This window comes from Diachasma alloeum, unplaced genomic scaffold, assembly GCF_001412515.2.
Source record: "Diachasma alloeum isolate Michigan unplaced genomic scaffold, Dall2.0 Dall_scaffold_00199, whole genome shotgun sequence".
Taxonomy (NCBI): Eukaryota; Metazoa; Arthropoda; class Insecta; order Hymenoptera; family Braconidae; genus Diachasma; species Diachasma alloeum.
In genome coordinates this window covers 1,587,764-1,593,786 of record NW_021680364.1, presented here as the reverse complement: position 1 = coordinate 1,593,786, position 6,023 = coordinate 1,587,764, and the positions used below count along the sequence as shown (strand labels likewise).

General features: G+C 34.3%; 1 non-coding gene across 1 annotated transcript; it reads right to left on the bottom strand.

Moving 5' to 3' along the window:
• Positions 1–2,897: 2,897 nt before the first annotated feature.
• On the bottom strand, positions 2,898–3,091 carry LOC114841058. Its single transcript, XR_003783002.1, has one exon. It is a non-coding gene; the product is annotated as a U2 spliceosomal RNA (small nuclear RNA).
• Between the last annotated feature and the right edge of the window lie 2,932 nt (positions 3,092–6,023).

Genomic DNA, 6,023 nt, shown 5'->3' with positions numbered 1-6,023 from the left:
TCTACCATTTTTAAAAATATTTACTATTCTTCCTCGTTTTTATTATGTCATTATCTTCATTCTTTATAATTCATTCTTATTATTATAGAAAAAAAAATTATGCTATCCCAAATATAAAAAAAGACATGAATCCACTTGAAATATAAATTTAAATTAATTTTATTTGTAAGAAGAGTCTCTGGGTTATACCCAAGGGAAAGATTTGAACTAGTCTGACTTAAATCCCGTGACATCCCTATTTACAAAATTATTAAAAAGTGTTAAAATTCAGGAAATTACTGTCTTGAATGTTCAATAAATTAGAATTAAAACTGAAAATTCAAGTTGTTATTGACAAATTAATGACTTCACATAAAAGCCTCAATTGTAGAATTTCCAAGATGAAAAAAAATCATAAAGTTCGATCCCGGATTAAATTCCAGTTTCACAAAATGAAAAAAATGTTCCCCAAAAAAACAATTTCAGAAATGAATGCCCTTGCAATATAAATTCAAATTAATTGTGCACCAATCAAAAGATTACGAACCGCCGTGTTATTTTCACCAAGTCAAGTGTAAAAGAATTAGATGATCGGCATTAGGGGTCCCAGAGTGGACAATTTAGATTTTATTTGTAAGAAAAGTCTCTGGGTTATACCCAAGGGAAAGATTTTAACTAGTCTGACTTAAATCCCGTGACATCCCTATTTACAAAATTATTAAAAAGTGTTAAAATTCAGGAAATTACTGTCTTGAATGTTCAATAAATTAGAATTAAAACTGAAAATTCAAGTTGTTATTGACAAATTAATGACTTCACATAAAAGCCTCAATTGTAGAATTTCCAAGATGAAAAAAAATCATAAAGTTCGATCCCGGATTAAATTCCAGTTTCACAAAATGAAAAAAATGTTCCCCAAAAAAGCAATTTCAGAAATGAATGCCCTTGCAATATAAATTCAAATTAATTGTCCACCAATCAAAAGATTACGAACCACCGTGTTATTTTCACCAAGTCAAGTGTAAAAGAATTAGATGATCGGCATTAGGGGTCCCAGAGTGGACAATTTAGATTTTATTTGTAAGAAAAGTCTCTGGGTTATACCCAAGGGAAAGATTTTAACTAGTCTGACTTAAATCCCGTGACATCCCTATTTACAAAATTATTAAAAAGTGTTAAAATTCAGGAAATTACTGTCTTGAATGTTCAATAAATTAGAATTAAAACTGAAAATTCAAGTTGTTATTGACAAATTAATGACTTCACATAAAAGCCTCAATTGTAGAATTTCCAAGATGAAAAAAAATCATGAAGTTCGATCCCGGATTAAATTCAAGTTTCACAAAATGAAAAAAATGTTCCCCAAAAAAACAATTTCAGAAATGAATGCCCTTGCAATATAAATTCAAATTAATTGTCCACCAATCAAAAGATTACGAACCGCCGTGTTATTTTCACCAAGTCAAGTGTAAAAGAATTAGATGATCGGCATTAGGGGTCCCAGAGTGGACAATTTAGATTTTATTTGTAAGAAAAGTCTCTGGGTTATACCCAGGGGAAAGATTTGAACTACCGTTTGACATATAAATCCCGTGACGTATCTAATTGGGGGGCACTTTAGCGATGGGGCGGGTACTGGAGACGGGGGATATAAGGCTAGTAAAGCCCGATGCTCGGGGAGAGACCGCTGCAGATCACCCTGGGCTTAATAACTGACGGTGAATCTCGGCACAACTCACACACTACCGTATATCGCCACATGTACGCCGCTCTGGTGCTCTCTATATGTCGTTACCACTGTGCCACCCTCTGCAGTCCTTCGTGTGGGTTTAGAACAGTGGCCGATACTTACACGCGCTTCTCTGTGTACACATGTTGGTGATATACACTTAGGACGCATTGCCAGAGCCATCCGGGGATGGGGGGTATATAGAATACGGGGCTCGCTGTATCTCGGAGTGAATCCAGCGTAAATAATGCCGATTATCCCCTCGGCAATTGTTTTATCGAGCGCATTGTATATGAGAGAGGAAGAGAGACAGGGAGAGAGCAGCACTGTAGCTATGTGTTACCGAGGCTTTTCTCTCGGTTATCTTATTTTATCCCGCTGGAATTTAGATTGATACGAAGAAAGAAAATCCGGAGGAAGAATAGTTCTGGGGAGGCAATTTGGAGCGGTTGTAATGCCTCGTAAATTGTCTGGAGAGAATTTCGAATTAAAATAAGAAGATAGTTTTGCTGTAAAGTGGAAATTTGTTGGAAAAGTAATTTTTTTAGCTTGATTTTTTTAAGGGGAGGCGAAAGAGTGGAACCTTCACCTTATTTTACAATCTAAGAATTAATTGGGTAAATTTTATCTATAATTAAAGTGGGGTTAAGGTTGTATAGGAAAAGAAAAATTATTTTGAAATAAATTTTGAGTCGTCAATTTTTTTCACGATTGAAAAATCAAGTCCAAGATTTTTTCCAGTTGGAAGAATTTGAATAATTTTTCAGATTTAGATTGAGATAGAGAAATCGTCAGGAAAATAATTAGGATATTATTTAATGTCTTGTAAAGTCTTTTTAAAAGGCAATTATTCAGTAGAGTTAAAATTTGTTGAAAAACAATTTTTTTGTTTCGTTTTAATTGGAATTTTTTTCTCTAGATAATAGATTTAAAAAAAATGGAGTTTCAATTCATTTCACAATTTGATAATCGCGTGTATATTCAACTGTCGTTTTCTATAATTACATTACAAATTAAAGCAATATAAATTGCATGAAATAAATTCTCAATGGAAAAAAAATTTTGCCTCAAATTTCAATTCCACAATTTTTTTATAAATGAAAAATTGCCTTCAAATTTCCCCACTCCGACAATGTTAAGAGTACTTGTATTGCCCAATATCTGAAACCAAAAATTATGTTTAAATAAATTAATAAGAGTCGAGCCCAGCAATACTGCAAGGCTGGGTCAACTCGCGATAGACCCGGAGCAAGCTCCAAAATCCATCTAGTCCCAAAAAACAGTTTAATATTCTGACTCCCCAATGGGGAGTGTATCAGATATTAAGCTGATAAGAACAGATACTACACTTTTGATCTTAGCTCAAGAGAGCCGAGAAGCGATGCCCGCAGTTCGTTCCGCAGCCCATTTATCGCCTAAAAATTACTTCAGGACTTGGAGAAACCCTGCGACACCTGTTGGCGGCGCGCGGCACCACTGTCCCCCAGTTGGCGCGTCACTTCGAACGCGCGGGATCCTCTCGCCGCGTCCCGCTCAGCCACACATGCGCGCAGTTCAAATCTATCGATCAACATGAGCAAACAGTAGTTACGGCGATAAAAATTCTGAAAAATATTCCGCGAAACGGAGATAAAATCCCGTAATCTCAGATGATTTCACGGTTAAGACCCTCGTGGTGGGCGTAAAAAGCAGATGGCGAGCGACGAATTGTTTTTTACATCATCCCTTTCTTTTTCATATTCTTGTCCACTCCTGGCTCCGCAACCCCAACGAATTCTCCGCCCCAGCTAACGACTAAATAAGTCCTTCCAATTAAAAAAGTCATTTCGATTAGGAGTCCCCACGTAGCCATTTAGCATCGTAACCGGGCGAGTGTGGAGTGAGGGGATAAAAATTTGAATGTCTCGGTTATCGACGTGCCGTCTACCCGGGGGCCATTTGACAATTATGGAAAAAACGTGGAAGGTTAAAATGTGTACACAAAGACGCCCTTTCCCTTGTTCTCGACGTAATCGGGGGAATAATGATACGCTGGGGTGTACACAATCCACCTCCTTACATCCCGGGATAATGAAAATCATGATAACGCGGGAGCTCCTCAATGTTGGGGAGCAATGCATTCACTATATCGGGGAGCAAGACGACATTATCATTTAGCCGGTTGGATCACTGTGATAATCTCCTCGTGAGTGGAGTGAGGACTGCGACGGGAAAAAAATGCAGTGGAAAGATTTTCAAATGCACTCTTGGAATTTTTTGGAAATTTCAGCGACGGATAGTTTCGAATTCTTGATTTTGGGAATTTGAAAATTCGGCGGCATTTAGTGGTGAATATTTGTTTTTGTAGTTAGGGTTATGGTTAAAAATTTGGTATTGCATTGAATTTTCAGTGAATTTGAAATTCTATTTTCGTCTTCTTTCATTTTTTTTCTATCAGTGTAATAAATCTTTCGAAAAATGCGGGCGCGAGATAGAGAATAATGAAAGGAGGCAATTACTGAAAATTTCCATCATGGGACAGTTCAAAACGAAAAGTCAAAGTTTAATTGATTTAAAAAAAATGGAAACTGTAAATTTTTGTTTAATTATTCCAATAAATATATTCTTGAAATTTTAATTTATTGAAAATTCAGCACAATTTTGTACTCAATATTTATATTCTCAATTATATTTATTATCAACAATTTTGAAATTGCATCGAATTTTCAGGGAAATTTGAAATTTCACTTTCTACCTGCAATCGAATTTTCCATTTTCCTCTTCTAAAAATTAAAACACAGAGATTAATTAAGAAATCAAAACGTTAACTATTTTAATTAATTTAAAAAAATAGTTAATTTAGTTGATTTTTTTATCAACTAATTTTATTTTAATTATTTCATCTAAATTAATAGAAATCAGAAAAATTCAAATAAATATATTCTTAAAATTTTAGTTTTTTGAAAATTCAGCGTAATTTTGTACTCAATATTTATGTTTTAATATTTATATTGATAATTGAAAAATTTGAAACTGTATTGAATTTTCAGTGAAATTTGTAATCTCCTTCTCTGCCAGCTATCAAATTCCATTTTGCTACTCTAAAAATTAAAATTCGACTGTCCCTGAAATTTCAATTTTTTTTCTAACAATGCAACAAACAACAAATCCATCGAAGAAAACAAAAAATGTTAAAACGAGATAGTGAACACATGAAAGGAGTCGGGAGTCGAAAATTCCGGTGGACTCTTCTGCACGGGTTACAACGTGTTTCACACATCGGAGAGACTTTCGCCCACGCTCGTACAAATATATATATAATGCGGCATTAGAATAACAAATAGATGGCTCCGCGGCTGTATCCACGTCCGCGGTCCCCGGGGAGTCCGAGTTTCGTACAGACGTGTCTGTGTGTGCGCATCACAATATGCAAAGTTGAAGGAGGGAATGGGAAAAGGTGACTATGAAATTAGGCAAACTTACTAATATCGCTATTATCATAAAATTTAAAAAATCGCTATTATCATATTACTAGCGGACAGGAAAAAATGTTTCAGTCAAGATCATTTTTTATCTTCGAGAATTTGACGAGATTGAATAGTGGCGATAGTGTAATTGAGAGGTGTGGGAAATTTTATCCCGAATTGAAGAAAGACTTGTTTTTTCGAGGGGCAAAATATTTTTTTTTACTTTGAGGTTGAGTCGCTCGCCTCGTCAGATGGTAGAATTTTTCACATTTACTCAGAGTCAGAGATTTGGACTTTATTTTTCGCTGGAATTATTTTTTATTGTGGAGTTCTACATTCGATTTTCTGTCAGAAATCCTTGGAGAATATTTTTTAAATTTGGAAATGTAGGGATTATACGCTTTGTGGGAGATAAAGTTATGAAATTATTGAAAATTTTTTTTGAAGTTTATGTCCATTTTCGCAAATAATTTATAGACGATAAATTTTTTATTCTTAAATCCCTTTTTTGAATCCTAACGAATTCATCAGGAATTAATTTAGTGGAAAAAAATTTGCGGAGGGTTGAAAAATTTTTAATTTACGTTGTAAAAAATACCGAAAAATTTAAATTTCATTTGGTATTCAAAAAATAAATTGATTTGTCAGCAATAACATGCACCGTCAGAAATTATTTAAATTTCATAACTTCATTGAATTGTCAATGGAACATGAATATTGAGAAACAAGATAAAATGAATTTCTAATTTTTCCCTGAATTTCCTTGATTTTTCCGGATATTCATGGAGTAAATGGAATGAATTCCGCGGAAAATCAATGGAATCTTTCATTTTTCAATGACAAGATTTCCGGAAATTTCAGTGGAAATT